A 16,552-nucleotide genomic window follows, 5' to 3' on the forward strand; every position below is an offset into this window, starting at 1 on the left:
GAGAAGAACCTAACCCGTGTCATGCCAACAACTGTAATTTAATAAATGTGTTTAGTTCCGACGCAAAGACCCTATAAGTGAATCAATATTAACGCCAAAATATGCAATCTTTAGTGACCTGGCAGCAGTATCGTGACTATATCCCTTTTTAATAAGTCTATTCAAATGTTTTGTTAGTTTCTGAGGTGAATACTGACACCTTTGTGTCTTATAAAGAATATTTTCATAAAAAAAAAATGGATGTGAAATACCTGAACGTATAAGAAGTCTGCATGTTGAGCTATATTCACGAATGATGTCCTTATACCGATGATAAAATTTGGTAAATGTTTTGACTAGTTTGCGAAAACCCTGGTGTAATAATTTTTCAGTACTACATAAATTTCTCTCGTTAGATCAAAAAACATTGTTACATACACGAGCGAATCGTACAAGTTGGGATATATAAACACCGTAAGATGGTGACAAGGGAACGTCACCATCTAAAAATGGATAATTAACGATAGGGAATGAAAAATCATCTCTTTTATCATAAATTTTAGTATTCAGCTTTCCGTTAGTGATATAGATATCAAGATCGAGGAAAGGGCAGTGGTCATTGTTAGTATTAGCTTTATTCAAAGTAAGTTCAACAGGATACATTTCTTTAATATACATACTGAAGTCGTCATTATTGAGAGCCAAAATATCATCCAAATATCTAAAAGTATTATTAAATTTGTGTATCAGATGTTGTTTCGATGGTTCTTTGCTTATTTTTGTCACAAATTGTAACTCATAGCAATACAAAAACAGGTCCGCAATAAGTGGTGCACAGTTAGTCCCCATTGGAATTTCGATAACCTGACGATAAACGGAATCCTTAAAGCGAACAAAAATGTTATCTAGTAAAAATCCAAGGGTATATTTAGTATCAAAGCATGTCCAATTGACATAGATTTTTTGTTTATTGCTACTAAAAAATGACCTAAAAGAGTTTGAACATATATATTCACATTCTGACTTTTTAAATGCCCATTTGATTAGGTTTGTGAACTTTTTCTTAATGAGAATGTGAGGCAATGTGGTGTACAGGGTAGAAAAATCAAAACTTTGAACAGATTCAAAATCACCAATATAAGCATGCAATTTATCAAGTACTTCCAACGAGTTCTTGACACTCCAAAAGTAACTTTTAAGTAAAAAGTTATGCATCTTTTTAAAAGTTGTTAGCAATACTTTTCGACTTGAAAGAAGTTTGATTTGTCGAACTGCACATTCTTTACTTATGAAAATTCTAATCAAAACAAAATCAACCTAAAATGGTTCTTTAATTGTTTCAAAAGTATTAACTGTAACATAAACACAAATTTTAACACCAATAAACAGGTTGAGGACAACCCGCCAAATGGGGAACTATTCTCCAAATGAGTAACAATCCCTCATTTGAGTAATCAATTCATAGTGCTTAAAACTCAATTTTCCATAAATTGGTCTTTTTAGTTAAATAGACACAAATTTATAGAAACTAGAACTACTTCTTCCAAAGAACTATTTTTTTATTGTAGGTTTTCAAAAAGTTGGAAGTCTTGAAAATAGTCAAGTTTTCGTAGGCCTGTATCTTCTCAGTGAATCAAGATAGGGATAATCATCTTTTGAAAAATTTGCAGCATTTTTCATGAATGTGTGCCATTTTAAGAAAAAAGACACAGTTAAGATTTTTAGCACTACCGAATGATTACTCAAATGAGGAATTGTTACTCATTTGGGGAACAGTACCCCATTTGGTGGGTTGTGCCCAACCTGATGAAAACACTTGAATAATTTCAGTAGAAACCTATCACTACATATATTTTGTATTATTTGTCAATAATTTCATTTACCTTGAAATTTATGACACATGACATGAAGTGGAGTTGTACAAACTTCTGGGTAAAACGTTATACTGAATGGCATCACTTCCATAGCAAGACAATCTCCCGTCTCCACACCGGTATAACCACTCTTCCAGTTGATAGAAACATTTGACGCATGATAAAGATTTCCTATCCATTCATTGGATAATGACGGGTCACGTTTAAATCCTGTCCAGAAGCTTATCTCCGGTGCTGGTGAAAGAAAATTGAATCATTATGGTACATTTGAAAGTGTCACTATGCGTGAATTACAGTAAACGATGATCGTCATATGAAACTGAGTGACTGGCAAGAAACAATGTTTATCCAATTCTTAAACCAATGCATGCATATATCATAAACTTAGTCTTCTGTGCACGATTTTATTATTTTTTACGCATCCATATCGTATAATTAAGTGTCAAAAATATTTCTCTCAGTCTGTTGTGATGTGAAAAAATGGCAGCTAATTAATTGCTGTGTTTTGAGGTCTTTTTGTCAAATCTTTTCATTTTTTTTTTTTTATACCAAAAAGGTACGATTAAACAATATAAATAAAGAAAAGAGATAAGGCACACAACTCTCAGCTTTTGCATGTCTAAATATTTAAAATGTATATATGTTGAATTTACTTACTTGCAATTGGTGATGTTTCCAATGTTAATTGGATCACTGCCTCTATTTCCGTTGTATCTAACGGAGAGGACATGATACTAAAGTTATTGTTACATGCAGAGTATCCAGCATCCCATCCATGTTGTTGTGACAGTTTCATTAACTCGTGTCCATTATATACTGTCCAGGGAAACACATAGGAACCTGAAGTTAACAACGAAATATATATAAAAAATGGTATTGGTTAAAAACCTCATTATTGGTACCCAATTTGAAAATAAAGGCAACAGTAGTATACCACTGTTCAAACTCATAAATCCATGGACAAAAAACAAAATCGGGGTAACAATCTAAAACCGAGGGAAACGCATTAAAGATCATTAAATATAAGAGGAGAACAACGACACAACACTGAAATGTAACACACGCAGAAACGAACCAGTTGCGGATCGAGAAATTATATCGGATATGTTCCTTACGTAGTAACTACAAACCCCTTCCCTTTCATGAATTTGACCTACCGAATTAGAATATTTACCGGATTTGTAATCACATAAGCAACACGACGGGTGCCGCATGTGGAGCAGGATCTCCTTACCCTTCCAGAGCACCAGAGATCACCCCTTGTTTTTGGTGGGGTTCGTGTTGTTTATTCTTTAGTTTTCTATGTTGTGTCATTTGTACTATTGTTTTTCTGTTTGTCTTTTTCATTTTTAGCCATGGCGTTGTCTGTTTGTTTTGGATTTACGAGTTTGACTGTCCCTTTGGTGTCTTTCGTCCCTCTTTCATAAGTGGGGGCCCACTGACTGACCTAAGAGGGGGCCCGCTCTTGTCACGCTTCAGTGATTCCCTACATAAGCAAGCGATTTTTTTCCCAAAAAGGGGGGGGCGGGCCCCCTGCCCCCCCCTAAATCCGCCTCTGCGAACCAAGCATTAATAGCTCATTATAGATCACATGACTAAAACTTTTACGTTAGACAATCTCTTTTATTTTTTATTATTTCATATCGGTTACTTAGAATAAGCTTATCTTATTGGATAAAAAGTGGCCACATGACGTTCTTTATTCTTCAGTAATAAGTTCCATCGGTCATTTTCAGAACAAAACGGACCGGACCGGTGGGGCGTGGTTTGTCTGTTTGAGTGACGTTCCGTAATAAAACGGAACCGGATTCAGACGTGTTTGCAGTTTACAGTTAGGAAACAGGAAGACACATCTGCTAGTGCAAACAACTATAATGACCGTTTTGCTACTGATGCAATTATAGAAAACATTTTTATTTTATATTTTAGATATTGAAGTGACTTATATGTATATCTAAAACAATGACCGGTCTTCACTCTTTTCGAAAGAAATCGTACATTATCTCGAGGTTACTTTAAACAATTTGAATTTATGAATTCTTTTTAAAACATAGTTTCTGAATGAAATTTAAACATAACAGTTATCGAAAAACTGGTCACTATCGTGATATATGGACAGCCCGTAGGATGGTGATATTGACTGCGACAGCGATAATGACCTTGCCTTAGGCTCAGTCACTATCGCTGTCTCAGTCAATAGCACTGTCCTGTGCCACAGGCTGTGGGCAGTCCATATATCACGATAATGACCAGTTTTTCAATAACTATTATGTAAACAATTTCAATTTTAACGATTATTTACTGAAGACTTGTTTATTATTATTGATTTGAAAACGAAATGTGATAGACATTCATGCTGTACAAATGACATGAAATACAATGGCATGATAGATCAAAATAATCCGAAATGTATGCATGTATATGGCGTGTTTCTTACTTTGTCCTATTTACTGGACGATGACATTTTAAATCCCAAATTCCCATGTTAAAGTTGTGTCGTATATTTAATATATACTATAGTATTTATTGGACTTGGAAATGATTAAGTTTTATTTTCGATATGCCATTTTAATCTGTGTCTCTGAAAACCCCAAAGAAACAAAAATAAGTGGGTTTGACAGTTTAAAGTTATTCTAACCCATGTCAACCTTTTTATTAAAAGTGTCCTTATTTTGTCTCCTCTCAAGGACAAGTTATTATATAGAACAGGTACTGATCGATGTAAGTCGTAGTTGAAGACAAATATGCTTTGAAACTCTATAAACATATATTCACACCGATATATTAACACATACCCAAAATATTTGAATAAAACATAATGCCTTCTTACAACTTATATTGAGTGTTAATTTTAAATACAAATTGCACATTTAATGTTATGAAGTACGATGCCCTGTACTTTTTCAGTTATTGGAAACGAGGAAGTTAAGGTCGAAGAACAGTAAATGGGTTATGTCACAGATTTTAGTAAAACTTTGCATACAACTTTGGCTCGTTGAACTATGTAACTGAAAAATCGATAGAATTAATGCATCCGTCTTTTTTAATTTCTAAATAGATGAAACTCTTCAAAGCTACCAGAATTGGAAATTTGTATTAACGTCAGACGCACGTTTCGTCAACAAAAGACTCATCAGTGACGCTCGAATAAAAAAAAACTAAAAAGGGAAAATAATGTACGAAGTTGAAAAGCATCGAGGAACAAAATAATCATTAATGTTTTTGCCTAATAATCTGTTCCTGAGGTAGAAAAACTTTATATATTTCTTGTATGTTACTATATTTGTTGTTGATACCTAAATTTCCGTTAATGAAAACAGTCATATGGTCACCAACTTCGTATTTGGTGCATTTATCAATCAACCAGTGAGTAGTGTAAATAGTCAAATGTCGTCGTTTTATGGCATACAAAGCGATGACGTTATGATTATTTCGATATCGAAGTTTTGTTGTATTTTTTCACCTACATGACACTTTTAAAAAATACTGATATTATTTGATTAAATAATACGGTTTATCGCTTTTATAAGATAAACCAATTTAATTAAAGAGAAATGATTATTGCCTCATTCGGATCCGGTTCTTGTTTCCCGCCAATCAACGTCACATGACTCGTCAGCATTACATTGCACTAGCCAATTTTGTAGATATGTAAAAGTTTCGAGGAACACATCCAGCTTCTTTCGACATGTTTATGTTTGTGAGATTATTAGAACAATTTAATAATGTATCTTTGCCATAAAAGTTATACAATGCTCGAATGACAGGGACAGCTTCCAATTTGTCAGTGGCCCATTGACCGGTGATCAATTTAATGGCAGAACAAAATCTTCACACCAGGAGCCCCCGTTTAGAATTCCACACAGCACAAGATGCACTTGTAAGGAAAACACGATTTAAAAGAAGGAAAACCACTGATCCAAAGAATTCACTACCTGTTTCCAGCGGTTTGCAGATTTCGTCAAGCTTTAACCTCGGTATGTTGAATTTATATATATATATAAAAAAAAAAAGTTGATGTTTTGTGGTGTATAATTATTCTAATTGATATTTTTCTCATTAGGAATAAGATAATCTGATGGTGATAAGATAAGATTACTGAAAGGATTATTTATTATTATAATTTGATGTCATATATTTAATTCGTGGCCTTTTTTACATGTCTGCTTTAATGTACATAAATTATATAACCATGCAGTCGTTTTGAAGACGCACCTAGCGCTATTACACCCAAGATACACACGAGGGCAATAAGTGCAAATTCCTCATCTTTATTTACTTTATAGATTCTACCACTATTATACACAATTGTACACTATGTGTTAGATGGCTCAGCTGACGTGTAATAGATGAAATACACTATATGAGAGTTAGAAGAGAAATTTGTGGCGGATAACGCGATAGCTTTAGATTAAATCCATCAGAGTCGATGGCTTAGATTAAAATATTTACAAGTGGAAATCCTTTGAACATGTACAGTCTTAAATATTTCCTAAACTGTTTGATACACTTAAAACGGCATTACTATATAAAAAAAAAAAAATGTACATAAATTATGCCTACTGTTTTCTCATTTGACTTGTTTAACATTTTTCTTTTTTGTTTTTAATTACTCTTTAATGCAGTATCATGGGCTCTGCTCATTGTTGAATGCAGTACAATGACTTCGTTTAATGCAGTATGGGCACTGCTCATTGTTGTAGGCAGAAAAGTGACTAAATGTTATTAATGCGACTTGGGCTCTGCTCATTGTTGACGGCAGTACACTGACTTATTGATATAAATGCAGTATATGGGCCCTGCTCATAAATGAAGGCAGAAAAGTGACTAATTATAGTTAATGTGGCATGGGCTCTGCTCATAAATAAAGGCAGAAAAGTGACTACTAATAATTATAGTTAATGTGGCATGGGCTCTGCTCATTGTTGAAGGCAGTAAAATGACTTTTTGTTATTATTTTATTTGCCGTTTGTTCTACTGTGAAGAGTTGTCTAATTGAATCATACCAATTCTATTTACACGAGGGAGCTTCTCAGTTACATGTATATATTTATACTTTTCAATTTGCGTTTATTTTCTTGTTAGCTTGCTTGTTTTAATTTTTGCATGTTTGCCTAGCTATTTACATTATGCATGTGTTCCTGTTGTAAAATACGCTTATATTAAATTTGATATTTGATTTTGATATGAAATATCACGTCAGTTGAACTTGTGAGAGATTTGCAGAGCTCATGTTTACGTTGTTGAATCCTACATACCAAGCCCAACCCTAAATTTTCTGACTTGCGTAAATATAGTTCATATAGTGATACAAGCAAATATAGTTATACAAGCAATAGTCTGTATAGGTTTCAAATAGCTTACTTATGCTCATGAACAGGACAATTAGTTTACCAACAAGTCAACTTAGAGAAAATAAGAGAATTATGTGCACTATTCACACAATTATCAAATTACTTTATAACTCACGAAGCAGCAGACAGAGCATTGTACACAACATCCTCTATACTTTGAAGTGCGATAATGTTATTGTATATATACACATGATACATGTACATGTATTGTTTAGATTATTTTTGATTGTCTTATCTAACTCAGATATGTGAACATTGATGTTTTAATACGTTTGTATTTTACTATCATATTTATTTTACATGTCGGCACGAACTATGGGCTTCCCCACATCTATTTTTAGAAACAAAACAAATATGCGGTATATAAGTTACTGTTAAGGACTTTTACAAAAGAAGTAAATTAACACGCATATTATCCAGATGGGAAACTCGATGAATTTTTAAATTTATTTCCAATACTCTTGATCTATTTCCTTCTATCAAAGGGAACATTTAGCATTCTTATCTAGAAGCTGATGGACACAATCTTTTTAATTCTAGTCGGAATAAATCAATGATTAGCCTATACAAATGTACACGACATTGAAGGAGTGCCTAGGATAGCACTTATTATATATACAGGTAATGTATTTTCGTAAACTTTGTAGAGGATTATAAAATTGAAAATGGAAAACTAATATTAGTGCATATTACAGATTAACAAAGCAATTGAGTAGATTCATGGCATACCACCATCTTGCATTGTACTTTTGCAGTAACCAATCAATCTAGTTATTACCCAAATCTCCGAATGTATACACAGATGTTCAGTTTTATTGATTATACTGCTTATTTTTATGAAGAAACTTCCTAATTATCGCATTATATCTCTTAGAAATATTTAACAAGTTCCAAACATATGTGCTTTAGAATACATTTTGTTCAACTAAGCCGGTTAAGGCGAGATAACTCTTTTAGTAAACCCATTGGTAATTCATGATCGGTTTATCAGTGGATGTATTACTGCTAAAACAATGCGTTTTATGATGATAAATATATATATATATAACATGGATAATACAACGAAAGAAGTGATATCTTCAAAAACAGCACCTTTATAACAAAGCTATTACAAAAGGAAAAATATGATTGTCTAAGATTCAAACATATTAACAAAGAATAATGCCTTCTTAGCTAGTTCACCTAAATGGACCTTTATGTTGTAGAAAAGGGGGGGGGATTTTGGTGAGTGTGTATAGACACACTCAAGTGGCAAGATTAAGGGGTTATGATCGTTTCCCGTAATTGTACGTCGGATCATATTAGGTTTTTACTTTCCTGCGGTACCGCAGGAAGTTCTGTTGAGACCATCTCATGTCTACCCTGAGTGGCCGGTTCTGAATTGGTACCAGTTCGAGCTTGACTGTTAATGATACATAGTATGGCCTATGTATTCAGTGTTTTATAATATAAAAAATGTTAATCTTTACTCCCCTGAAACCAGGGGGTGATGCGAATAAGACCCGACGTATTTGGGGATCATAACCCTCGTTCTCTTTAGAATTTAACCTGGAGGAACTTGAGCATCCATTGCTACCAATGGTGCACAGATTTGTCAGTTAAAACTAGCATGTCGGCATTCTGTAATCATGTCAGACCTCGTCATTCTAAGTGAACTGTGCCCGTTATTTCCACAATAGCTATTTGTTTGTTATGTTTTTGCCTAAAAATGGATTCTGTGATTAATACGGTTTATCGCTTTTATAAGATAAACCAATTTAATTAAAGAGAAATGATTATTGCCTCATTCGGATCCGGTTCTTGTTTCCCGCCAATCAACGTCACATGACTCGTCAGCATTACATTGCACTAGCCAATCTTGTAGATATGTAAAAGTTTCAAAAAACCCACCCACCTCCCCTTGCAATCTGCCATCTAATAACAATTCTTGTGTCTGCTGCTGTTTTATTTATCTTTTCAGAATTACCAGAACATGCCGGATTCATAACTTTTTGGACAAAACAGAGGAGACAATCAAGCCGATGGATTTGCTAGCTGAATGATACGTTCGAGAACTATAATTATTATGTCAATGCTAATTTTCATGAATGGCTACCACCTTTATCTAAATATTTAGACACATTCAGTGTGAAAATGGAATTACCAATACCTGGTATTAGTTCTTCGCCTAGATGCATTTAACTTTTGACTTTATTTGGATAAAAATCATGCAGCATTTATTTTAATTACTCGATTATAATTGTTCATTGTTTTGTAATAAAATCATTCGTCACAGTCAAAAAGGATGTCGGGATCTGGCAAGATTAAGGGGTTATGATCGTTTCCCGTAATTGTACGTCGGATCATATTAGGTTTTTACTTTCCTGCGGTACCGCAGGAAGTTCTGTTGAGACCATCTCATGTCTACCCTGAGTGGCCGGTTCTGAATTGGTACCAGTTCGAGCTTGACTGTTAATGATACATAGTATGGCCTATGTATTCAGTGTTTTATAATATAAAAAATGTTAATCTTTACTCCCCTGAAACCAGGGGGTGATGCGAATAAGACCCGACGTATTTGGGGATCATAACCCTCGTTCTCTTTAGAATTTAACCTGGAGGAACTTGAGCATCCATTGCTACCAATGGTGCACAGATTTGTCAGTTAAAACTAGCATGTCGGCATTCTGTAATCATGTCAGACCTCGTCATTCTAAGTGAACTGTGCCCGTTATTTCCACAATAGCTATTTGTTTGTTATGTTTTTGCCTAAAAATGGATTCTGTGATTAATTCACCTTTATAAGATATTCTCCCTGGATACCTATAACAACTAAATATTTGGGATACTTGGCGCAATGCTGTACACTAAGTAAAATGTTAACAGCAATTGTGTGCAATAAAATATATAAGTCACGTTAATAAAAAAGTAATGGAAATTAGCCTATTCCTTTAAGAAAATATTTAGAGCTGATAACCAGCTATTTGTCGACACGTTTATTATTAATTGTTATTGTCTTTATTTCCATTGAGCTTCCTTCGTGTCAGGAAAAAATAAATTTGCTACGTTTAAAAAAAAATATTTTGTTTAATTATTTTTTTATATTGATGATTATAATTTCAACATAATGATATATATAAAAACAAAAAGTTTATAATGAAAAAATTTTAAGAACAAATTACTAAAAAGTGTGTTTTATGAGTTTTCTATGATCAACAATTCATTGCACGCACCTAAGACATGATCAACAATTCATTGCACGCACCTAAGACATGATCAACAATTCATTGCACGCACCTAAGCCATGATCAACAATTCATTGCACGCACCTAAGACATGATCAACAATTCATTGCACGCACCTAAGACATGATCAACAATTCATTGCACGCACCTAAGAAATGATAAAAAAATTCCGGCATTGCACGCACCTAAGACATGCAATAAATGAGTAAAAAAAAACAGAGACTAAAAAAGTAGGAATATTTTACAAATAAATACACCGGTTGAATATTTTAGAATATATTGAAAACAATTGAATATCAAAAAATTTTCATATCATGCCTGATCATACGATTGCATATTAAATTTCCAAATGTTGTGAGATTTTAAAAGTCTATAAACATATATTTACACCGTTATGTTAACACATACTCAAAATATTTATATAGAATACTTACAACTAATATTGCCGGAGTGTTAATTTTAAATACAAATTGCAAAGCACAACATATATTAGTGTTATTAACGTAAAGGCAACAGTAGTATACCGCAGTTTGAAATTCATAAATCGATGGAGAAAAAAACAAATCCGTTTACAAACTAAAACTGATAGAAACACATCAAATATAAGAGAAGAACTACGACACAACAGAAGCACAACATTGAAATGTTCTGCGCACAGAAACAAACTACAATATAACAATGACCATTTTCCTGACTTGTTACAGTACATTTTAAGACAAAAATGATGTGTTAAACCTGGTTTATTTGTATCATCATGTGCGTTATCAGTTATTAGACTCGAGCTTCGGTTGAAAACAAAACTTTACAACAAAAAAGACGATTTCAGCTTTCCACTTGTGAACTTTCTATTTCTATGTAGCTACATTCCAACAGCGCCTGCATACGGAGTATACATCTGCCAATTGGTACGATACTCCCGGGCTTGTATTTCCTATTATGATTTCCTTGCTAGAGAGATGCTCACAGGGAAGCTATTAAACCAAGAGTTCCAAATGTTGAAATCATCCCTTTGTAAATTTTACAGACGCCATCACGAGTTAGTTGACCGTTATGAAATAATCGTTTCACAGATGATTTCGGATATGTTGCTAAAGTCGTAAATTATTATAATCTTGGTACCTTTGATAACTACCACATCTTCCCTTGTCACGAATGTGATCTACCGAATTTGACCATTTACCTGATTTGTTATAACATAAGCAACACGATGGGTGCCACAATTGGAGCGGGATTTGCTTACCCTTCCGGAGCACCTGATATACCTTAGTTTTTGGTGGGGTTCGTTTTGCTTAGTCTTAATTGTCTATGTTGTGTCTTGTGTACTATTATTTGCCTGTTTGTCATTTTTCAAGCCATGGCGTTGTCCGCTTATTTTCGATCTAAAAGTTTGACTTGCCCCTCCTTTAAAGTCGAGGAACAGGAAATGGGCTTTGTTACAGATTTTAGTCAAACTTTGCATATTTTATACCACTTTGGCATAACTGAAACATCGGAAAAATAATGCATTCATCTCTTTTAATTTCTAAAATATGAACGATCGAATCATTTTGAAATATGTGAATATGTGTATGAAAAAGCACATACAAATTTGCAAATAATGATATTTAATTAGACATTAAATCATCCAATATATAATTTCAAATCCATAGATTGTTTTTTAAAAACAATATTTGTTGTTGATACATACAAATCCGCTGTCAGTGAATGATATAAAATAGCTATTTGGTCATCGACAGCGTATTAACCAATCTGTTACCCAGTAAGTAGTGAAGACGTTAAATGATCGACGTGTTACGGCCTAGAATGCTATGTTGTTACGATTATTTCGCCGTTTAGTGGTATTTCCCCACCTAAATGACCACTCTGAATATACGAAGTCGTTGAACTTACTGTCATTTTACATCATCAGAACGAAATTGACGCACCAACAGCATACAGTTTAAAAAATATATGGATTTGAAATTGGAAATTGGATGATGTAATTAAAACCCTTGATTTAATCATTTTCTTTTTGATTGTTATAATGGTACTTTCCACATAATGATGTATATGTCATAAACCAAAAGTTTCCCTCGGTTTTAATTTGTGACCGGATTTGTTTTTCGCGTAATCGATTTCTGACTTTTAAACAGCGGTAAAGTACTGTTGCCTTTATATTCTTTACTATAGGAACATAAGAAAAATTATTTTAAAAAATTTGATAGGGGATATGAAATAATTAATTCAGATGATAATAATTATATGCAATACCACATTGTACAGTCTTCCAAAAAAAAAAATATTATTATCATTTGGTATAACATTACAAGATTTTTCACTCAACTTGGACACTTTTATAACTGTACAAACTATTCGCTTTAACGTAAAGTCCTATTTTTTTCCCGTCAAAACCAATTGATAGAATTTACTTCAGGAATAAGAAATTCATCGTTCCAATGATACAGAATAAAAATATAAATAACATATTTCATATTGCATCAGCAAATTGAGACAAAAACACAAATAAGTTAGGATGAAATGAAAATTTTCTCAAACTGAATCGCTTTTCATTGTTTTAATGTGTAATTTGCGAATATCATTAAAAAAAAAAGCAAAACATATAATATGTAGACAGATATCAACGATTCTAACAAGTGAATTTTTTTGTTGAATAAATATAGTTGATAACGATAAAGAGATATGTTCAAAACGCATTTTATGAACGATATATATAGCCTTTTTAAAAATATGTATTCAATTTTAAACAAATATAAAAGATTTGAAGATATTTTAAAAATGCTGTTTTACAGATATTGAAGATGTATAAATGTTTTTTTTCGAAAATTATTTTATACAAATACCAATCACAAATATAAAGTATTTTCTAAAAAGCATTTTTGTAAAGGTATCAAAGATATATATTCATTCTTTCCGAATACATTTTCAAGTATGATATACATGCTTTTCTGTTATAAACCACATCACCTTTATGGTTAACTCATCAAAGATAGATACCAGGATTAAAATTTTACATTTACGCCAGACGCGCGTTTTGTCTACCAAAAAACTCATCAGTGACGCTCGATGATGTGTTTGTTTGTGTTTAAAGACTATCTTTACATACAAAAGAAATGATTAAAACCACAGAAAGTAGCACATTTTGTTGTTCTCACACTGACATTTTTGTACGATGTTTTGATTTAGACAAAATATCACCCTCCGCCCATCAAAATATATCAATGTAAAATTCGCTATCATTTACATTAACGTGGTTGAAAAGTGAAACCGTGTCATTCGAACCCAAAATGTCCTTCTAACATATGATATTATTTCAAGCAATACACTCGCTAGACAACATACATAAGATACTTATGTGTTCTCGGAAGACAATTTCACATTTCGAGACTACAAAATATATATATACTTGAATGAATACTATATCGTTGAGAAAAAAAGATTACATCATTAAAGCAATCACAAATGTGTTCAGCTGAAAGACCATCTAGATTTTAAGACTTAATTTCTGTATACGTTCTGTCACGGGGTTACTCGAAAATATGTCATATACTTTGAAAGGAATTTGTCATTTAGATTTTTATAATCCTTTGGGTCAGCAATATTGAAAAATCGCTTAAAACATTTAGGCGTAATATATAAGTGTTTATGCTACCGGAATAAATTGATGCGTCCTACGTACCTGTAAAAACAGCATAGGTGAAAAACAGAAGAAAAAATCTCATCCTGCAATTTGCAGCGTGTCAGGTCTTATAGCATTATATCACTTGGAAGGAAAGTGGAACATTGAAAAAAACAATTCTTTGGTCGTGCTATATCTGTTTGTTATACACATAAGTATTTATTCAAATAAATGATATTGATTACTAAATGGCCCTTTCTTTCTCCATCGACCAGTACTACTTGTGTTAATTAATTTATATATTAGAGTTTTACTTTATGTGTTTACTTCGTTTTTAGATATTGTTTGTCAATTTAAAGAAATACTCCTTGAAATCCGCAACTGTTTAATACAATACATACGTAAGATCCCAAAGATCAACTTCACAGTTGCATTCGATCTTTCTTTTTATATTTTAGGGAAAACTAAAGAACTCTTTTTACAATTTTTAATTGAATTTTTGCATATAATTCTGAAAACTGTCAATACTAACGATGACAAATCCCCCGACAGAATTTACTGTACTCTTGATATACGATAAACACCACACCCATAATTAGAAATGATGTTTGTTAGTTTTAAAGTAATAGTAAAAAGAACTAGATTATAAGTTGGTAGTAAAATCACAAAAATACTAATCTCCGATGAAAATTCAAACCAAAAAGTCCCTTAACAAATGGCAAAATTAAAAGATAAACATTAAACGAATGGACAACAACTGTCATATTTTTGACTTGGTACAGGCATGGAAGTATTAAAACCTGAATTTATAGCGCTAAACCTCTCACTTGTATGACAGTCGCATCAAATTACATTATATTAACAACGATGCGAGAACAAAACATAATAGGTAAAATTGTCAAAACAGTAATTAACTTTAGGTAGTGATAAAAGTCAATTGAATATATGAATATCGAAAAGATTTGTCACTACACTGTATGAATAAATTATACCGTTGTCAGTAGATTATACGAATGTATTATAACTTGGTCTGTACATTATACGAATATTGTATAACAATTCCAAAAGTATTATTTTTTTCAGTACATTATATGTATATCTATTACATGGTCATTTTTATAAATTTACTGTTAGCAAAAGTATGAATTATTCTGAATACTAAGGATGTACTTATCCCATATGTTCTCCCATTTATTTGTATTGTAGTCCTATCATTTTAATTATATTTAATATTGCCATAAAAGCGGGAGGTTTGGCTAGCCACAAAATCAGGTCCAACCCACCTTTTTTTCTAAAATATGTCACTACCAAGTCAGGAATATGGCAATTGTTATAGTACAGTTTGTTTCTGTGTGTTTTGCGTTGTCGTTTGTTTTTTCCTCGCGTAATTTGTTTCTGTTGTTTCGTTGTCGAAATGTACTATGTTGTATTGTTTATTTGCATAATTCTCTGTACTGAATGTTTTTAGATATAGGAGGATGTAGCATGAGTGCCGATGGGATAACTCTGCATCCGAGTCATAATTTATAAAAGTAAACCATTGTAGATTAAGTCTTCAGGACGGAGCATAGGCTCACACTGAACAACAAGCTATATAGGGCCATAAAAGTTACTAGTAAAGAGTCATTCAAACAGAAAAAAAACAGCGGTCTAATCTATATAAATAACGTGAAACATTTATGTTACATTGCCATAACAGCGGGATGTTTGGCTAGCCACAAAACCAGGTTAAACGCACCATTTTTTAAAGACCTGTACCAAATCAGGAAAATGACCATTGTTATATTATAGTTCGGTTCTGTCTGTGTGGTTTAGTGTTGTGTTTCTGTTGTGTCGTAATTCCCCTCTAATATTTGAAGTCTTTCCCTCAGTTTTAGTTTGTAACACCGGATTGGTTCTTTCTCTATCGATTTATGAATTTCGAACAGCGATATACTACTATTCCTTTATTCATACGAATAAAGTATACAATTGGCTGTAGTTTATACGAATGAATTATAACTTTGTCAGAACATTGTACGAATAAAATTGAGAATGGAGAAGGGAATGTGTCAAATGGACAACAACCCGCCCATAGAGCAGACAACAGCCGAAGGCCACCAATGGGTCATCAATGCAACGAAAAACTCCCGCACGCGGAATCCTTCAACTGGTCCCTAAACAAATATGTTACTAGTAGTTCAGTGATAATGGACGTCATACTAAACTCCGAATTATACAAGAAACTAAAATTAAAAATCATACTAGACTAACAAAGGTCAGAGGCTCCTGGCTTGGGACCGGCGCCTAAAAGCGTCGGGGTTAAACATGTTTTTTTGAGATCTCAACCCTCCCCCTATACCTCTAGACATATAATACCAATATAAATATATCAGAAGAATCAATTATTATAGTATAGTATACCTACGTCAGTACACTATATGAATATAGTATACCATTGTCAGTAGATTATACGAACGTATGATGACTATGTCCCTACATTATACGAATATTGTATAACAATGT

The sequence above is a fragment of the Mytilus trossulus genome, chromosome 7 (assembly GCF_036588685.1).
Source record: "Mytilus trossulus isolate FHL-02 chromosome 7, PNRI_Mtr1.1.1.hap1, whole genome shotgun sequence".
NCBI classification, from domain to species: Eukaryota; Metazoa; Mollusca; class Bivalvia; order Mytilida; family Mytilidae; genus Mytilus; species Mytilus trossulus.